This window comes from Bubalus bubalis, chromosome 5 (genome assembly GCF_019923935.1).
Source record: "Bubalus bubalis isolate 160015118507 breed Murrah chromosome 5, NDDB_SH_1, whole genome shotgun sequence".
Classification (NCBI taxonomy): Eukaryota; Metazoa; Chordata; class Mammalia; order Artiodactyla; family Bovidae; genus Bubalus; species Bubalus bubalis.
In genome coordinates, this window is record NC_059161.1 from 130,272,857 (window position 1) to 130,293,659 (window position 20,803).

Genomic DNA, 20,803 nt, shown 5'->3' on the forward strand with positions numbered 1-20,803 from the left:
ATTGGGCGGAACCACCCCTTCATCAGTTCTCTTTCCCCAGAAACATCACAGCTATTTTCACCTCTGTGTGAGACCTGGCACCATTTTGTCAAGTTAAAAATACCCGGGATGCTTATGTCGGGGTGGTGATAACCCTACCACCGGCCCTGGGTGAGTGTGTAGCTCAGTGATGCCCAGTCTGTGGGTCAGAGGTGCCCTGTCTGCGGCCGCCTCCACTCGCTTCTCCCCCCGCACCCGCAGCACTGGGGCACCCGTCCTTTCTGCTCTGGGCATCCATGTCCCGCTAAACAGACGGGCTTGACCACACGGCCTGGGTTTAGACCTCAGCTCCACCGCCCGCACCGCTGCGGGCACTCTGATGGGGCGGGGTGTCAGCCCTCCTGCGAGGTGACGTCTCAGGGGCCCGGGTCACCTGCGCAGCAGGTGGTTCTCCAGCACACGTGACTATGGTCCCGGCCCAGAACAGGAGGCCCTCCCTTCTCTGATACATCTCTGCTGGCTGCGTGGAGAACCGACCCCTGTAAACTCCAAATCGAAGATGCTGAAGCCGCGGGGGTTCTGCTCACAGCCCAGGGCACACTCTTCATCCTCCCCCTTGGCTTTCGTCTCCTCAAGGCCCTGAAGGTGCTAGGGGCTGCCGCCATGCGCGGGCCTGGGGCTCAGCATGAATGGGACCTGCTGGGTGACCCTGCTGGCCCGGCACCCATAGGCTGGGCTGGACGCCACTGGCCTTGGGGCTGTGGGATCAGTGGCTGGAGGCAGTGGACGCATAGGTGCCCTGTGCCCCTGTGCATGGGAACCTGTGGAGCAGCTAGGTGGGCACTAGTGAGGCCGAAGCGGGGGCGAGGAGGGCGGAGAGGAGCCGGGAGCGGAGGGGTGACTGAGACCGAGAGGACAGAAGGCCCAGGAGGCCCCTGGCGAGTCTGGGCAGACAGCAGCCCTGGGCACTCAGGGGGCAGGCTGCGGGTGGGCACTGGCCCCTGAGCTGCAGAGCGGGCAGGCCGGGGCAGGCGGGCAGGAGAGGAGCTGGCGGCAGGGCTGCAGAGGCTGCAGGCCCAGGCTTGTGCGCCCCAGGCCGGGCAGGCGCTCCGAATCCCACTCCTGAACCCTGGCACACAGGCCCTCCCCCAACACGCTCCCCGCCAGCCCCTCCTGCACAGGGGCAGGGGTAAGGGGCACACAAGTTCCTGCTCCCGCCCAGAGCCCAGGGCCCCTGCGGCAGTTCCTGGGGACTTGGGGGCATTCCCCGGGGTTTGGGGGACGTGGCAGCCCCATCTGGCTGAAGACAGCCTTTTATACACAGCACAAAGCCTCCGCAGGCGACCCCTTACTCTTGCAGCGGGCTGCCCTCCCCCAGCCCTTCCTGTGGGGCTTCCAGGCCAGGCCCGCACCATTGCTCATCCCTGCCTGGGCTCCGCTGACCCGCGGCCAGGATCGTCCTTCCCCAGCCAAGCCCAGCTCTGTGCAGGCTCGCGCGGCCCCTCGGAGGCCCTGGTGGACCCGTGGACACTGTTTATTCCTCTGTCCTGGACACAGGCTGAGGGCTGGGAGCACGTTCGGACAGCCCCAGAATCCCGTGTGGATGCCTTTGTCCTCATTTGCCCAGCATGGAGACCCGGCTGGGGTCCAGGGCTGCTCACAGCCTCACCGGCTTTGTCCCTTCTCTGTCTTTAGGCTCCCAGGGGCCATGCTGGCAGGCGCCCTGGTGCCCAGCTCGCACTGGGACCCATGCTGTCCCCCTATCTCCTGCTTGGAAGGAGTGGCCAGGGCAGCCCCCGCCTGGGCGGGCCCCCTAAATGCCATGAGGCCATGTGGGGGCCTCAGGGTGGGCTGCGGAGCATTAGAGCCAGGGCGTGGTCCAGCCTGCCTTCAGGCCAGAGCGTGAGCAATGTGGACCGTCTGCTGGGAGGGTCCTGCAGCTGGGGGCTGACGGGGGCGCTGGGGGCGGCAGTGCTCCCCGGCCTGCAGGACAAGGGCATGGAGAGCTGACAGTGGCTTCACCACTCCCAGCTGGCAGTCCTGAGGAGACGACGCTCCCCTCCCCTGTGAGCCCCTACTTTCCGGACCAGGGGGGAGGCAGCCGGTGCCCCTCTATCCCCTGGTGAGAGCCACCCTGGGGAGGGCAGTGCCTGGCCACGTGTGCCCTGGCACCTGTCCCCACTTCTCAGGGACCCTGGGGGCGCTGGGCTCACATCGAGAGGCAGGGCGGCTGCCAGAAGCACCATCCCCAAGGCGCAGGCGGTGGGAGAAGCCAGGGTGAGACCCTGAGCCCTGGAAGGGGCCTGCCATGGTGCGGGTGGCATCTGGCCGCCTGTGCCTGAGGATGGCGCTGGGAAGACGGGCATGGGCAAGCCTGGGAGGCAGCGCCGGGGCACCAGCCCTGCTGGCCGGGAACAGCAAGAGGGCGAGGGCCGAGTCCACTGTCCTGCTGCCCTCCTCCCCTGCAGACTAGAGAGTCTAGAACATTCCACACTTTCCCCTCCAGGACAGGAGAGTGGTTCGCCTGACCTCTTGGGTTGCTGGTCATAGGGCCACCCCAAGCCCCAGCGGAACCCCCTTTTGTAGCCATAGCAAGCATGTCCTCTGGCCAAACGTGTACTGTCTCACTGCAGCCCGACTCCTCCTGAGCTGGGGCTTCTCATCATCCCATCTTATAGATGGGAAAACAGAGGCTTGGAGGGGACGTGTGAGCTACAGTCCATGGGGCCACAGAGAGGCAGACACGACTGAGCAGCTAAACAGCAACAATGAGGCTAAACAAGAACCTAAGCGTGGGGCTCTCATCCCGTGGGACTAGCGTCCTTGGAAGCAGAAGGAGAGGCACTGGAGCGTCCACTCTCTCCTCTGTGTGCAGAGAGGAGGCCAGGAGAGGACGCAGGGAGAGGACCCAGGGAGAGGACAGTCCTCTGCAAGCCAGGCAGTGAGCCCTCTCCAGACCCTGAATCAGGCGGCACCTTGATCTCGGACTCCCAGACCCTGGAACCATGTGAAATCGATGTCTTGTTGAAGCGCCTGTTGGCGGGGTCCTGTTAAATCAGCCTGTGTTAACACTGCGGCCGCCAGCACGACGGGCCCTGCAGAGACAGCTGTGTGGGGGGCTGGACGCGGAGGCCCCTGGGGGCAGATGCCGAGCACGGCCCCCAGCCTCGAGACCTTCTGCCTGAGACTCTGGGTGCAGCCTGTCAAGCGGAGGAGTTCACACCCCAGAGTGCTGGACACGGCCAAGGTCTAACAGTCTCACCCTGGCCTCCTGGCTCCAGCCATGTGGCCCCACTTTGGCCCCTGAAACAGCCCCTTCACCAAGTGCTGTCCCTTCTACCCCTCACCAGCTCCACACCATCCTCACTCCCCATGGCCAGTGCCCAGCCTGGGAGCCTTGCTGATCCCTGCCTTCCCATCCCTTCCAGAACCTTCTCCAGAGTGGGCGACCAGAGTGGGCTCTGCCTCCTGTCCCCCGCACCCCTGTCCCCTGCTGCCGCCTCAGCTGGATTATTCCATCACTTAGAGAATTGTGGTCACCAGTTGCCCCTAGTACCTGCCATGTGCCTGCTTGGGGCTCCCAGTCCTTGAATTTCCCTGCAGACACTCCCTCTCTGGGGTTGAGGAAACTGAGGCACAGAGGGGCTGTGCCACGTGTCCACGTCATCACATGGGTGGATGCTAAGCCCTCGTCCTGCTCCCTCCTGCCCTGCCAGCCTTCTACCACAGGCCAGGGCCCAGTGGGCATTGCCTCTCTGGTTATGGGTCCCAAGGGCCTTGTCTCAACAGTATACCCAGCTCTGGCCACTCTGTACCACTTCCCTGAGCCTAACATAGCATCAGAGGGGCCAAAGCAGACAGAGGCCCCCCTGGCACTGCCCAGGTGCAGGTGGAGAAGGGGCTGGGGGAAGGGGCTACAGGGGGAGGTTGTATGTGTGTGTGTGTGTCAGCGGGAGGCAGGGTGGGACCCTGGAGCTCTGAAGGGCAGGCATGCAAGACTCAGCCTTCCCTGGCCACCCGCCTCCACGCAGCCCCTGGAACCGAGTAGCCTGCTGCCCTCAGTGTGGCCACCTCCCCTGACGAGGGGAACTGACTTCCACCCTGTGCAGCTCGGAATGTTGAGAAATTCTCGCCAAGGCTCCTGGTGTTGACCCGGAAATTTCACTCCCGGAAAACAACACAATACCAGGGGAAAACGTGTAGGAAGAGGTTTGCCGTAACAGGATAGATAATGATGAAAAATTGTAAACAGGTCACACTCAGGGCCCTGAAGACCGGGTGGCCTTGACCGAGAATCTGGGAACCACTTCTTTGGGGGGTGAGGCCCCGCCAGCCTCTGCGAGTTCCTGTCCTGCACGTCCCCTCCCGCCTCGTGCTCCAGGCTCGCTCCTGCCCCAGTGCCCTGCCCTCTGCCTGGAGCCCCCTTCCCTGTCACTGGGGGAGCTGTGCACTCCCCTGCAGCCCCAGGCTGCCCCTCGTCACCCATCCTGGTCCCTGCCCTCTGCCATCGGTCCCCTCGCCTGGAATTCCCTCTGCCCCCTCCCCTCCTCCTCCCTGCCCTGTTCCCTGGCCCCTCTGGCCCCTCCCTCTGCAGCTGGTCTAGTGCTTCCCCAATCAGGCAGACGCACACACAACCACTGAGCCCGCCCCCGGCAGAAGAGGCGAGAGTTCAGGCAACGCGACCAATTTATAAACAATTTTCTCCGCGACGATTAAGTTACATTTCCCCGATAGCTGCTTAATTTTCTTGTCAAAAATACACAGTTTTCACATTTGTCTCTCTGTAAGGGTAATTAATTTCCAGACCATAAGTAAAAACTTAATTTGATACCTGCAAGGATTATAAACTATTTCAAGCTGTTGTTTACATGAAATCAAGAAAGGTTCGTTCTGTTTGCAATTATGTTAATGAGGAAATAGAGGTGTTTTTTTTTTGGAACTCGGCATCATTTTGCCGTCACCAATGAATTAGCCTAAAGGATCTGCTGGTGCTGCTATTTTAAAGGTGACCCTGGCTGGGGAGGGGGGCCCCTGCAGGGCCAACAAACACGCGGGAGGAGGCTGTTATGAGAACGGTTCAGGTGATCTGGGCGGGATGAGTTCTGGGGATGGGCCAGGCCCCAGGTTGTCGGCAATGAGCCGGGACTGCAGGTGGGTAGGACTGTGGAACCTTCTCTAAGATTCCTTCTGACGGCAGGATGGACAACAGAGGCCGATCAGGGCTCAGATGCCCCAGTCCCTGGGCGTTCCTGAGCCCTGGGCTATGCCAGCTCTCCAGGGCATCCCAGGAGGGGACGGCAAGGGCTCAGGGGTGTGAGAAGCTGCCCTGAAAAGGCTGGGGCAGAGGATGCGCGGAGACAGGGCAAGGAGCAGAGAAGGCGAGCAGCCTTCAGGACATACAGGGGGCCGGGCATCAGGTGGCCGCGGGGCAGGACCTTCGGGTCCTGGAGTGAGGGCTGGGGGTGGCCAGGTGGGCCGGAGGAGGCTTTGCCTCCGCGGGCAGCAGACTCAGGGCTGGCCCGGCCGCCAGCGCTCTGGGTGGACTCTGGGGGCCTGGCTAGCACCTCGCTACAGGCCAGGGGGGGACAGTCCCTGCAGCTGGCTGGGCCTCTGGCGGGCAAGGCCTCCACGCATGGCCCTGACCTGGGAACCCTGCCCCCTGCCCTCCCAGTGGGGGACACTGTGAGAGAGGGTGCATGCACAGCATGACCCGCCATGGTCCGCAGCCTGTTGCTGCCCCTGCCCAGCCGGCTGGCTGGCGAAGGTGGTGGGGGCGGCGGCCAGCAGCTCCCTGGCCCCTTCCTGCACTCGGCCACCCAGGACGTCCCCCCGGAGCTGCGAGGCCATGGCCAGTGTCCTCGAGGGTCCCAGGCGCCGCAGCCAGCCCAGGTGAGGCCGGCACAACGTCCTGTTGTGGCCACGGGGCCGCTCTGCCACCGCACGCTGCCCGCTGTCCCCACGGATCCAGTTTCGCCCCACTGGCCGCCAGGGGGTTAGGCCCGGGCTGGGCACTGGCTCCCTGGACACAGAAACCATTTACGGGCGGGATAAAGGCCGCTTGTGTTGGCATCGAGAGGCGTGCACGTCCCTGCCCCACCGCCCCATCCCATCTGTCAGGTGGCGAGGGCCGCGGGGCACAGCAGCAGGCCTGTGTGCGGACAGGCCAGGGAAGAACGGCCCACAGTCTGGGTGTCCTGGGAACCCAAGGCCTTCCCACTGCCCCGGGCTCGGCTAGTCCTTCTCCTGGGGGCCTGGCCTCGAGGCCAGGGGATTCGTGGCCCCTTGGGGTTGGGGAGGTGGGGAGCGGGCACCAAGGCGGCCCATGACCTGGACACTGGCCCCTCAGGGGACGGTTCCTTCTCGAAGGAGAGGGTCTGTGACCCCCAGACATGAGCAAGCCAGATGCCTGCCTGGCGTCTCGGGCCCCAGGCTGGAACGCCTGCAGGCGGAGGCTTGACTTGTCTCTAGAGGTAGGGGTGCCAGGGGGCGAGGTTCCCGGGGGGCGGGAGGCCTGGGGTGGGGGCACCCGTAGAGGAGCAGTGGGCATCTCCCGCTACGTCATGTCAGAGGTCAGGGCAACCCACCGGACAGCTGAGTGGCTCTGCTCATGTCTGGGCCCTGAAGGGATGGACACAGGCGCCCTGGCTTTGGCGTCCCTGCCTCTGCCCGCCGACCCCTGTGCTCCCAGGGCAGGAACCAGCCCAGCCCATCACAGGGGCTGCTCTCAGCGGTGCTGCTGCTCAGTGGCTGCTTTAGTCTCCATGGTGGTCACATCTGGTCCCTCTGTCCAGATCAGAGGGCTCACGTTTGGGGACACTTGTGGTTCTGGAGAAGGTGCAGGTTCTCCAGAGAAGCTGCCTGGAGAAGGTTCAAAAGACACTCTTATGGGCCTCGATAGCACAATTTCCAGATGTGGGCTTCCCTGGTTCCCTGCTGGCTCAGCTGGTAAAGAATCCGCCTGCAATGCAGCAGACCCTGGTTCGATTCCTGGGTTAGGAAGATCCCCTGGAGAAGGTCTGGGCTGCCCGCTCCAGTATTCTTGGGCTTCCCTGCTAGCTCAGATGGTAAAGAATCCGCCTGCAATGCAGGAGACCCTGGTTGGATTCCTGGGTCGGAAAGATCCGCTGGAGAAAGGATAGCTACCCACTCCAGTATTCTGGCCTGGAGAATTCCATGGACTGTATAGTCCATGGGGTCACAAAGAGTCGGACACAACTGGGAGATTTCACTTTACTTAACTTCCCCCGTGGCTCAGACAGTAAAAGCTCTGCCTTCAATGCAGGAGACCTGGGTTTGATCCCTGGATCAGGAGGATCCCCTGGAAAATGGAATGGCAGCCCGCTCCAGTATTCTTGCTGGGATAACCCCATCAACAAAGGAGCCTGGTGGGCTTCAATCCATGGAGTTGCAAAGAGTCGGACATGACTGAGCAAGTGAGTATGCAGTGAAATTTCCATGCTGGTTATCGGATGTGACCTCTTATCACAAGGTGATGTTGTAAAGCCCTAAAACCATGACTGTTGGGTGCACCCAGGTGGGCCACATGTTGGGGGGCTGTGATGCGGGGTCCCCCCAACATCCCCAGACATGCTTTGCCTGGGCTGTGCCAAATTCCCCGTCTCCAGCACTACTCTGAGAGTGGCCAGGTGACACAGGTCCACCCTGGCATCGGCATCTCGGGCCAGGGTCTCACACCACCCCAAGAAGCCCCCGCCTGGGGTGGGTGCTAGTGGTCTGCTGGGGTGTCCGCGGGCCCCAGCGGGTGGGGGCTGGGTGGACCCTGCTGGGGAGAGTGCCCCTGTGTGGGGGCAGGCGGGCTGGCCACCTCGCTGCCCACACAGATGGCTCTTTATGTGAGACCTGACCTGTGGCTCCCGGCTGGCGGGGGCAGGGGGTGCTGGGCACGCTGACCAACCTGCTGCCCGGGGTAGGGGTGGGGGCGGGGGTAGCAGCTCCTGCAGGGCAGGAGGGGGCAGGGAGTGGCGTGCCAGCCCCGCAGCTCCAGCTGCAGCCACGGTTGCCCCCCTTCAGTCTGTGCTCCACGTGCCAGGCTAACAGCTAAAAACAACACGGCTGCACGGTGGCCCCAAAGCCCCCTCCCTCCACGCGAAGCCTCAGGTCCTTCCCGGGGCTCTCGGGCCTCAGGTCGGCGCATCCCTTCACCTGTCTGTTCCACCCTCCAGGCTCCTCCCGAACCCGCAGGTGCTCTGCGGCGCTGGTGCTGCTCACACAAGCCGGCGGGTCACCCCACAGGGCGTTTCCACTTGCCGTGCCCTCTGCTTGGAGGCACAGCTCCCCAGATATCCTGGCTCCCAGCTCCCTGCGCCCGGGAAGATCTATTCTGTAGCCCGGCACACCCTCCCATCCTTCCCGAAAGGCCCAGGTCTCTTCTGGATGGAGAGCTTCTCCTGAGACGCAGCGAAGGCCTTTCTGAAGACCAGCCTGGGTGCCGGGCATTTTCTGGTGCTGGACCCATGGGCACGGGCCCCACACGTGGCTCGCCTGGTCTGTACACCGCCTCCCACCTCTCCTACACGAGGATCCGGAGGTCAGAGGGGCCCCCCACCCCGCCATAGGAGAAGTTACCCCGGAGAAGCAGGCCTCCTCCGGGAGCCCGCCGTCAACCCGCAGCCTCTTCCAGACTCGGGGAGGGGGTCGCGGCCGCCCTGCTCTGGGCAGCAGGAGCCAGGCTGGAGGAGGGCCCGGGAGAGCGGCATGAATGGACGCCCCGGTGAGGAGTGCGGACCAGGAACGGGGTGGGGAGGGAGCGCTGCCAACCCAAACAGCCCGCGCGCCTCAGCCCCGTGTTTAATCCACAAAAATTTCCATCTGCCTCTGGAGCGCTCGGAACCCGGGCAACGAGAGGCCGTCCACTCGGCAAAGTAAACACAGCTCCGCACGGCCACTGCCGCGTGTGCCAGCATCCCGGGGAGAAGCCGCCGCGTCAGCCATCTTGTGCCTCCCGACGGCCAGGCTGGAGCAGGGCCTGCGGGCCCGGCGGGAGGAGGCCATGCGCTCGCTGGTGTGGGCCTGCGGCCGGGGACCTGCTGCCGTCCACCTGCCGCCCGGCCCCAGGCAGGCCGGGGCTGCCCGCGGACCCTGCCGGGCTGCCACCCCGCTCCCAGCCTGGAAGGCTCCCCGACGCCCCTGCCCAGCTCCACAGACCCCGGGTTGGGAGGTGGTCCCCAACCCAACCGCTGGACTCCCAGTCCAGCCCAACTCTGGGCCCACCGTCTGCAGCATCCGCAGGGCCGGGGCCTGGGCCGGCTGCCTCTTTCCCAGCCGGTCGCCTCCCGGAGCGGCGGGGACAGCCCTGCGTCTGGGACGTCTATTTTTGGTGGTGACCAAGCCACTGCTTAATATGCAGGACCGGCCGGGGGCAGGCTGTGCCCTGACCCGCAGGGTGACAAGTTTAAAAAAGGGCCCATTTTGATCAAAAGACATGTTTTCTTCTGAGGTCGGCCTAGGCGGCGGGGCAGGGTTCGCCACAGAGACGAAGCTGGGGGCGCCCTCACGGCCCGGCCCCCCGGACGGCCTGCCCAGCCTAAGCCCGGCCCTTGATTAAAGAACCGCGAGCAGGCTGCCGGGCGCTGCCCGCCGGCCCGATACGCAAGGCCCTGCCCGCCTGCTCCCTGCCCCCAGCCTCTCTCAGAAGCCATCCACCCACAGAAGCCGACACAGACTGGAGCTAAAGTTTGAAAAAAAAAAATGTAAATTTCCTTTCTGGCCAATATTGGAGGCCTATAAATAGAGTCATTCAGGAGAGGCCGACTTAGGGGGAGTGGTGATCGTCCCCCGGCTGGGGTGGGAGAGAAACACCCCGGAAAAGGGGGGAAAGTGGTTCCGGGGGGGCTGCCCTGGTTGTGGGGAGCAGGAGGCCGCAGTGCAGGTGGGGACACCGAGGCTTGGGCTCCATGGTCGGGGCGGAGCAGCGCGGGGCTCTCTGGCTGGCCCCGACCCCCTCCCTGTCCGCACTCATGCCCACTCTGCAGTCAGACGCCAGGCCCCGAGGCTGGGCTTGCAGCACTTCCCCTGCCCCAGGCTCTCTGCGGTGAGCTTCCTCTCCCCGGGGCGTGGATCAAGCCCCGCATCCTCCCGACAGCGCCTGCCTTAGTCGCACCATCCCCTTTCATCCCCTCCGCTGACCAGTGGGAAGACACACACTTGAAAACTAACTCATGTGACCTCCTGGGTCCAGGACCCGTAAGTCGGGGGCGGCTTGAGCTGTGGCCGCTGGCTGCGAAGTGCACAGGGGAGGCCGGGGCTGTGCCCTCTGTGAAACGGGAGGAGGGTGCCCCTTCAGCCCACACGCGTGTATGCACGGCCTTGTCCTTTCCGTCAGAGGAAGACACGTGAGTGTGAGAACACACAGGCGTGGGAGCCGGGCTTCTCGGCCCTGGACTTGGCTCTGCCCCCTGAGGCAGGACTGCAGAGACGCGTGGGGTCTGGGTCTGGGGAAGAGGGGGTACAAGGGGCCTTGGAAGCCCCTGGCTGGCTCCGCCACAGGCAGCTCTGGGGCAGACCCCAGGCCCTTGGGTGTCGGGTATGGGCGCGGCAGCCACAGGAGACCAGGCCTGGACAGGTGGCCCAGTGCCCATGTAGCCTCTCCTTGGGCAGAGTGGGAAACTGAGGCTCACAGAGGCTGGTTAGCAGTGCCCACCCCTGGGGAGGGCGTCCCTGGGATGTCCCGGGTGCGTCTCCACCGGCCTCCTTCAGTCCCAAGCCCCCCAGAGGTGGGGCCTATGACACGTGGGGTGCAGTCTTCCAGATCACCGTTTTGGCTGAACAGCCCCCACGCCAGGCCCCCAGCCTAGAACCTGAGCTGGAACAGACTCCCAAAGCCAGCACTCACATTCCTTCCTGGGAGGCCAGGCCTCCGAGGGGGTGAGGCTGCCATGACGGGGGGATGGGCTCTCGCTGGCCAGGAGGAGCTGGACTGGCGGGGTACAGAGAGGGGGTGAGCCACGAGGGCAGCCCTCCTGCTTCCATGTCAGGAGAGGCTCAGGACCCCAGCAGGGCGGGCACACCGCCCTGAGCATCAGCTCCAGGCCAGTGGAGCGCTCACCTCCCTCCCGTGACCGTGGCCTCTTGGACATGCCCTCCTGGATACTACAGGATCCTAAGGATCTTGTCCTTGATGGGATGGAAGGGCTGGGAGGCCTATAGGTCCCCTGGGACCACCCGACCTATGCCCTCACTCAGGGACAGGGAACCAAGCCTCTGAAATGAAGGGGTGGGATTTTAGCATCTCTTGCAAAAACCGGACTCACGGATGTGATGGGCGGCCGGGTCCTCTGACCTTGGGGGTGGGGTGTGGGGCTCCTGCAGAGGTGGCTCAGCCCCTCCGAGAGGGAGTCCTGCTCCAGCCCTTTTAGTGGGACCTTGGGGACGAGGCTGGAGTGAGGAGGGCTTGGATGGCGGCTCAGGCCCCGCAGCTGACCACACTGCCTGCCCATCGGCCCTGGTTCCTCCCTTTCGTGCTCACGGCAGTGCCAGCCTGGGTGGGGGGTCAGATGGTCAGACCTGAGTCTCCCAGGCCTTTGTCCCGGGGTGCCCCTAACCCTGATGGGGGCTTCACCCACAAAACCAAGTCTAGCGTGTGGGCCCCTAGGGTGCTGGGCTGTGCTAGGGGCACTGCTGGGGGCAGAGGGCAGAGTCCCCGGCCATGCTGCTGTTCCCGTCCACGGCGGCTGCTGACCTGGGGCCTTGGGGAGGGCTGTTGAGGGGAGCTGTGTGTGGGCGGGGGCAGGTAGGCAGGCCCGCATCACAGGGTACGTCTGCTGTCTCTGGGGGAACGTGGGTGGAGGAGACGGGCATCCCACCACACAGATGACCCCAGAGGGCCCTGCTGGGACGGCATTCCCCACACTGCTCCGGGTGGGACCACGTGGCTGGTTCTGCCAGTAGGATGGAGCAAAAGTGATGTGTGTGTACGGGTTCTGCACTGGGGCTGGACCTCGGGTCTGGACCCGGTGGACCATGTCCCCAATCTTGGCACAGAGTGGGTCTTTGGGAAGGGAGGCTCAGATCAGTGACCAAGACTTGGGTGCTGAGGGAACCCCGAGTCCTGGGGAGCAGCTGTGGGGGGAGGCTGAGTTTAGGGGCTAGTTTTTCTGGTGGGAGAGCAGCCCTAGCAGACAGAGGACTGAGGCCAGAGCAGGAACCGGGACGGGACACCACGTTTCTACCTGAACGACCTCGAACTCGCACACAGACTGCAAGGGGCACCCTGACCTTGAACAAACGGGGATGGAGCATCTCACAGCTGCACCAGGGCTGTCTGCTGCTGGGACAGCCCCCGCACCCTGGAGCTGGGCTGTGCTCCCTGGCCCTCCAGGGCTGTCCGAGGTGGCGCGGTTTCTGGGAACCTGGCTTCTTGGCGTCTCGGGTTTCTGACTTAGCCTCTTGTCAGCACTGACAGCCATAGGGCCCGGTGGCACCCACAGCTGGAGGAGCCTCCTTACTCAGCTCTTTGCTCACTGCAGCTAAGTGGTTCCTCGTTTCTCTGTCACTCAGAGCATGGCTAGCATCCTGGTACGTAGGCCTCTGACCCTGGAGCTTCCTTTCCTGGGATTCAAGGTACATGTATTTTTAATGTTCACAGATGCTGCTAGATTCCTTTCCAGACGTGTAACCCTGTAGTAATTAGAGTCCCCACCAGCAATGTGTAAGAATGCCTGTTTTCCCACATGCATGCCAGCACCGGGTATTATCATTTTCCTAAACCATGATGTCACTGTGCATTCCCCTGGCCACTGGTGGGGGTGGGCCTCTTCCCACAGATCTTTGGCAAAAGCTGGGCCGTCTGTTGAAAGATGCCCCCCTGAGCCAGGCCCTAGGCAAGGCCTGTGGGGGCCGCCGTGGCCGTGAGAACGCTGGGCTCTGACCTTGGCTCCCTCCAGGAGCACAGCAGCCCCGTCCCGGGGCTGGCAAGTCTCCTCGTGGCTCGAGGGGTACAGGGACTCCCTGGCAGGCCTGCCCACCTCTGCCCAGGAACAGGGATGGCAGCGCTTAGCGTCAAGTGATGCTTTCATTCTAGGTTTATCTTTGAAACCCTAGACAAAACAGGGCTTGTGTGGTTTGACTGAAGAGCCAGCACCTCAGGACCTAGCCATCCACTAAGACGGCTCCTCAGGAAAGAAAAAATACACTAACCTTAAAATAACCAGTTCCCAGAATAGCAGCTAATGACGGCTTCTGAAGGGGGCCCTTTGATCAGGCAAAGCCCACGCCTTTGCCTATTTACGGCCCTGCCACTCAAGAGCAGTTCACCAGCAAAGAGAGGAGTGTTGCAGGAGCAGAGGGATGTTGGGGAGCTGGGCACGGGGTGGGGGAGCCCCTTTGAGATTGCCCAGCCTTCAGAGGCAACTAGCCCCAGCTGGAGATGAGGTGCCCCGTGGAGTCCGAGGCAGCCTGGGAACACAGCCTCCCAAGGTGAACACTGTCCCTACGGCCCCCAGGAGCCAAGGCTGGTGGGAGACAGATGCTGTTATAAGAACCAGAATGCCAGGCGGGTAGTCATCAGGGAAGTGTGGGTCACGGGCTCTGGAGGCTCGAGTCTGAGGACTGGGAGCCCAAGAGGGTGAAGGACGTTCAGAGGGGATGCTGGGCCTGGGGGACGCTCCCCCTCCCTGCCCCCACCACCTGCCCCACATCAGCACCTGCTCACCCACTTGGTGTTCGCCAGCATTTCCCTGGGCCTGGCCCGGTCACACGCTCGGGGGCCACTCCCGCCTCTGCCCGCCAGCACACCACAGTCTGAAGTTATGGTGCCAGAGCCTGCTCACCAGCCAAGCTTGCCTACAGAGCGCTGGGGATGCGGCTGACACCGAGAAACTGGATCTCAAGTTGATTGAATTTTGACGAATTCAGATTTAAATACAGATCCCCAACTCAGTTATTAGAAAACTTTAACAACAGTTGTTTAGGAATGCTAATTTAGGCATGAGAATCTTCCTTGACAACTGTAAATCTCCTGATATCTAAATGCAGACCAAGCAGTTCTTAGGAAAACTCAGCATCCAAATAGAGGCATGTTCTAAGTTTAAAACACACACTGGCTTTTGGAGACAGGATGTCGTCCACCCTAACCATTCTTCTAATATTATATATTGAAATGATAATGTAACACTTTTTTTTAGTTTTTGGTCATGCTGTGCAGCATATGAGATCTTAGTTCCCTGACCCAGGATTAGACCTGCACCCTATGCAGTGGAAGTACAGAGTCTTAATCAGTGACTCCCAGGGAAGTCCCAAAGTGATAATGTTTTAATCTACTGGGTTAAATAAAATATATTGCAATGAATTTAACTTGTTTCTTTTTATTTTTCTGATATGACTGTTAGAGAAAGTTTGAAATTATATCTGTGGTTCCCTTTATATTTCTATTGGGCAACGTTGGTCTGAATTGGGGATCAGCAAACTTTCTTGTAAACTGCCAGATAATAAATATTATAGGCATTAGGGATCATACACAGGCTTTGTCACACATTCTTTAGGTCAGGGGCCAGATCTGGTCCATGGGCCCCAGTTTGCTGCCCCCTGGTCTAGAGGCTCCTATCTCTAGATGCTTGGCCTCTGTGCAAGTTAGTGGGGGAGTCCTTTCTCTCTGAGGGCCAGGGGGCTTGGAGAAGAGCATTCTTCTCAGTCTAGTCCCTAATGACTGCTGGCCCAATACAGAACCACTGGAGCCCCAGAATGAGATCTACTTATCACTAAGACCCCACAGACCAGCATGAACCAGACACATTGCTACTGCCCAACATCTCCCAATTTCATGGGGAGATGAAGCCTAGGAAGGTCAGGAATCAGTACACAAAGCTGGAGCAGCAGCCATCAGACCCAGGGTGCCCAGAAAAACTCCACCTTCCAAACCCTGACTCCATGCCCTGTGAGTGAACGAGACCTTGTCTACCCACAAGACTCATCAGCCTTGATGAGCTAGTCTGGAGGTAAGAGAGATCAGAGGCTGAATGTGCAGTTAGCGTGGAACCCACAGAGGTAAGAGGTGTCCTGAAGGCATCTGATGAACTGAGTAAACTTGAGCTTTGGTTTTCACAGTCTCACAGGGGATGGATGCTTAGGTATCCAAGCCCAGACCTGCCCCAGGTGGGAAGTGTCATGGCAGAGCCCTACGTAAAGCTGGAACCTTCAAAGTGCTCTGTGTTCAATGTGAAGGTTCAATGGTCAGTAAGAAATAACCCAGTCCCTGAAAAGACTATATAGAAAATTGCTTTGCTGCTTAAAGGAGTGGAACAACATTTGATCTGAGAAGCCATATCCACAGCTGGTGTGCTCAGCTTGCAAGCCCAAATGCATACCACATGAGCGGTCTCAAAAATGTTGAGCCCAGAATTTATAGTTCAGGCTGGTAGTGCTCCCACATGTACAGCAATGGAAGAAATCAACATGGATCCTCCCCAAGGTCAGCTCCACATTAGACCTCAAAAATCCTCAGAGATACATGGTAAGATATATGAACTTATGACTAAAAAAGGAAATTCTCAAAGGGAACAAAACACCATGAATGAGAAAAAAACATAAACTGATAAGGTGACTCACAAAGACTCAGACACCAGAATTAACAGAAACTGAATCTGCCTGCAATGCAGGAGACCTGGGTTTGATCCCTGGGTTGGGGAAATCCCCTGGAAAAGGGAATGGCTTACCCACTCCAGTATTCTTGCCTGGAAAATTCCATGGACAGAGGATCCTGGCAGGCTATGGTCATGGAGTCGCAAAGAGGCAGACATGACTGAGCAACTTACATTTTCACACGTTCAAACATAAAATAGCTGTATTCAATATACATCAAGAAATTTTTTTCAAGTTTGAATGTACAAGTGAAAAGAAAGGTACTATAAAAAGGTCTATCAAGTATGCATAAGAACCAAATAAGATTTCCATAAATAGAAAAACAATCATTGAAATTTAAAATTCTTTGGATAAATTTAACTGTAGATTAGACACAGTTGAAGAAATAATTAGTGAATTGGAAGATGGATCAGAAGACAGTATCCAGAATACAGCACAGAGAACAAAGCGATTTTTTATAAAAGAGAAAGAGAGAAGCAGTAAGAGATACGAGAGAACTGAGATGGTTGACCAAGTGCCTCGTGAAAGTTCCAGAAGAAACAGTGAACTAAAGCAAAATATGAAGAGAGAGTGGCGAGTATAACCCAGACCTGATGCATTTCACCAACCGCAGATTAAGGAAACTCAATTAATTTCAAGCAGAATGAACAAAAGACACTCTCTAATAACACTGCTGCTGCTGCTAAGTTGCTTCAGTCGTGTCCGACTCTGTGCGACCCCACAGACGGCAGCCCACCAGGCTCCACCGTCCCTGGGATTCTCCAGGCAAGAACACTGGAGTGGGTTGCTGTTTCCTTCTCCAGTGCATGAAAGTGAAAAGGGAAAATGAAGTTGTTCGGTCGTGTCCGACCCTCAGTGACCCCATGGACTGCAACCCACCAGGCTCCTCTGTCCATGGGATTCTCCAGGCAAAAGTACTGGAATGGGGTGCCATTGCCTTCTCCCCTCTAATAACACAACACGGTGAAAATGCAGAACACTAGAGTAAAGGAAAGAGCTTAAAACCAGCCAGAAAGAAAAGATGCATTGCCTTCTGAAGAGCAATGACTCATTGCCATCTTTGTTCTCAATGGAAACAATGGAAGTCAAAGAACAGCTTGATGATATTTTCAATGTGTTAAAAGAACATCATTTTGGTAACCTAAGGTCTGGAATTTTGTAGCCAGTGGAAATATTTTTAAGAACAACAGTAAAACTGTCATTTTAAAACAAATAAAATCAGAAGGGTTTTGATTTTCACTGAATAAAATTCTAATGAATACTTCAGTCAAAAAAAGTGACCCCACATATAAGATCTGAGATGAAAAATAAATGATGCGTGACAAAAACTGCAAATAGATGGGTAAATTTAAACACATATTGATTATATAAAACACTACTAATTATGTTTGAACTTACACATACAACAAAGCATATAAGTTAGCTGGAGAGATTGAAACTAAAATGTTTAAGGTACTTATTTTATTTCAGATGTGGGCAAACATAGCAAATGGATGTATTATATAACTTTTATAAAGTCCTAGGTTACCCTCTACAAGAACGGTCATGTAACTTTAAAACCAGTAAAAGAAAGCGTGCAGTGAAAAATAACTCTCAATTCAACAAGAGACAGGAAAGAAGAGCAGAGTAAACATTAGAAAGTTTAGTACAAATAAAGAGCACAAAATACATGGCTATAAATCTATCAAAATATATTGGAAATTATTAAGTATAGATGTATAATATATTTATTAAGTATAAATACATAATATTAAGAAATTAAGTATAGATGTATTAAATGATTTTTAAAAATCTAGGGTTTACAAAAGACATGTAAAATGTGTATATGATTTAAAAAAGAATTAAAAAACCCAACACCAAAATCAGAAAGAAAAAAAACACACAAGAAAACTACAGAACAGTGTCTTTTATAAATATAGACACAAACATTCCTGACAAAGTCTTAGCAAACAAATCCAGTGCCAGACAAAAGAGACTGTGTACCATGATCAAGTGGGAAAGACAAGATTGGCTTAAAACCCCCCCGCCAGTTAATGTATCACATCACATTAATAGAAACAAGGGCTAAAAGCACATGCCCATCTCAAAAGTTGCAGAGTGGGCAACTGAGAAAATCTAACATTCGTTTGTGAGAAGAACCCTGAACATACACTAGGAATAGAAGGAAACACCCTCAACTCAACAAACAGCATTTAATGAAAACCTGCATCATATTTAATGGTAAATGATGGAATACTTTGCCCTACAAGACTTTCTCCAGCCACTTGTAGTTAACATTTTACTAGTCAGTTCAGTTCAGTTCAGTCGCTCAGTCATATCCGACTCTTTACGACCCCATGAAGCTAGTATAATTAGGCAGAAAAGGAAGTTAAAGGCATACAGACTGGAAGGAAGACATAAAATTGTCCTTATTCGTACATGACGAAAGTGAAAGTTGCTTTGTCGTGTCTGACTCTGCGACCCCATGGCTGCAGCCCACCAGGCTCCACAGTCCATGGAAATCTCCAGGTCAGAATACTGGAGTGGGTAGCCATTCCCTTCTCCAGCGGATCTTCCCAACCCAGGGATCGAACCCAGGTCTCCCATATTGCAGGCGGATTCTTTACCATCTGAGCCAGCAGGGAAGCCCCATATATGACATGATCCTATATATAGCAAATCCTAAGGAATCAACAACAGAATTTACTAGCATTAATAACAATGAAGTCACAGTTTATAAGCTTAATATAAAAATTTAATTGCATTTCCATATACTGCTGCTGCTGCTAAGTCACTTTAGTCGTGTCTGACTCTGTGCGACCCCATAGACCAGGCTCCTCTGTCCCTGGGATTCTCCAGGCAAGAATACTGGAGTGGGTTGCCATTTCCTTATCCAATGTATGCATGCATGCTAAGTCTCTTCAGTTGTGTCTGACCCTGTGTGATCCTATGGACAGCAGCCCACCAGGCTCCTCCATCCACAGGATTCTCTAGGCAAGAATACTGGAGTGGGTTGCCATTTCCTTCTCCAATTTCTATACACTAGTAACAACTAAAAAATGAAATTAAGAAAACAATTCCATTAACAGTACCATCAAAAATAATAAAATATTTAGAAAGAAAGTTAACAAAGGATATGTAAGATTTATACACTAAAAACTATAAAATATAATGGGAAGAAATTAAAATAGATAAAATAAACAGAAGGATATACCATGTTCATGAACTAGAAGACTCAATACTGTTACGATGTCAAGTTTTCCCAAATGGGTCAGAGATTCAATACAATCTCCAGGAAAACCCTATCAGGTTTCTTCTTTTTTTTTCTCTCTCTCTCTCTTTTATTTATTTATTTTTTTTGGTAGAAACTGAGAACCTGACTCTAAAATTCACATAAAAATTCATAAAATATAGAAAGGGCAAAATGATTTGAGAAAGAAGAAAATCGGAGGACTAACACTACCTGATTTCAAAGCTTACTACAAAGCTACAATAATCAAGATAGAGTAATGTGGATTTAAAGACAGGGCTAGAGACTAGCAGTCCAGAATTGAGAATCCAGAAATAAACCCATATACTTACGTTCAATTGATTTTTGACAAAGGCATCATGAAAATTCAATGAGGGAAATGTAACCTTTTCAACAAATGGTATCAAGGCCACTGGATATCTTTAAGTAAAAGGAACAAAAACCAAACCAAAACAACAAAAAACCCCAAACGTTTCCACATATCACATCCCAAAATTAACTCAAAATAAATCACAGACCTAAATGTAAGAGTTAAAACTAAAAAAAAAAAAAAAACTTCTACAAGAAAAAAAATAGAAGGAAATGTTCATGTCCCTGGAATAGGCAAAGAAGTCTTAGATATAACATCAAAAGCATGAGTCATACAAGAAAAGATAAGTTGGACTTCTTTACAATTTACAACTTTTGTGTTTTAAAAGACATGATTAAGAACATGAAAAGACAGCCACGGAGGGGGAGAAAATTCTTGCAAGTCATATATCTGATAAAGGACTGTATCCAGAACATATCAACAACTCTTACAACTCAAGAACAGAACTACTTAATTAGAAAATAGTCAGGAGGGTTGAATAAACATTTCCCCTGAGAAGACTATGAATGGCTAATAAGCACATGAAAAGTTGCTCAACATCATTAGTGATTAAGGAAATGCAAATCAAACCCACAGCTAGAATGGCGAAAAGAAAAAAGATCAACCATACCATGCATTTGTAAGGATATAGAGAAAGTGGAACCTTTGTGTGTTACTGGTGGGAAATCAAAATGGTACGAACTCTTTGGAAAACAGTTTAGAAGTGTTTTAGAAAGTTAAACAGAAACTTACCATATGACCCATCAATTCCCCTCTTAGGAACCTGACCGAAGGAAACGAAAACATATGTCCATACACAGACTCGTAGATAAAAAGTTCACAGCGGCATTGACCATAATAGCCCCAAACTGGAAACAGTCCAAACGTCTATCAACTTGCAAATGGATAAACAGAATGTGGTTGATCCATACAACAGAAAGCTGCTGAGCGTGAAGAAGGCAAGAAATACAGACGCAGCGCAGACGACCCTCAAGAATGTTACGTTATGTGAGAAAAGCTAAACACGAACACCACCAGTTGTCTGATTCCATTTACAGGGAACATCCAGAAAAGGCAGATTTCTAGTTTTACAGAAATTTAAGGATACAGAGACAGAAAGCAGGTCAGTGATTGACTGTGGCTGGCGGCAGGAGCTGGCAAATGGAATTGAGGGAATTGGGGGTGTTGAAAATGTTCTCAAACTTCATTTTGATGTTTGTTGCACATCAAATTAGAGATTTACTAAAATGTGTTGTCTGCATTTACAGTGGGTGAATTTTATGGCACGTAAATTGTACCTCAAGAAAGCTTAAGAAAAAGATAACAAAGAAAATTAGGTTTGTATAACAATGATAATAGGCTTTAAGAGGGGGGAAAGCCTGCCTGAGAGAAAGAGGGTGCTATGGAATTACCACGCATTGAATCCAGCAGCGAATATACAAAAAAGTGAATATTATATGTACCTGATCAGAAGATCTAAAACATATACGAGGCAAAAATGGACAGAAATATAAAGAAAAATAGGAAAATTCTCCACAATAGTTGGCACTTCAACACACTTCTCAGTAATGATAGATCAAGAGATAGAAACATTCCAGTGAGGAACCAATTAACAAGCTTGTTCTAACAGACACAAGTGTAACACCACACTG

General features: G+C 55.1%; 1 protein-coding gene across 7 annotated transcripts in view; it reads right to left on the reverse strand.

Annotated features, from left to right (window-relative positions):
* Positions 1-20,803, reverse strand: part of KCNQ1 (potassium voltage-gated channel subfamily Q member 1) — a 377,149-nt gene that overhangs the window by 42,215 nt on the left and 314,131 nt on the right. The window lies entirely within an intron of this gene.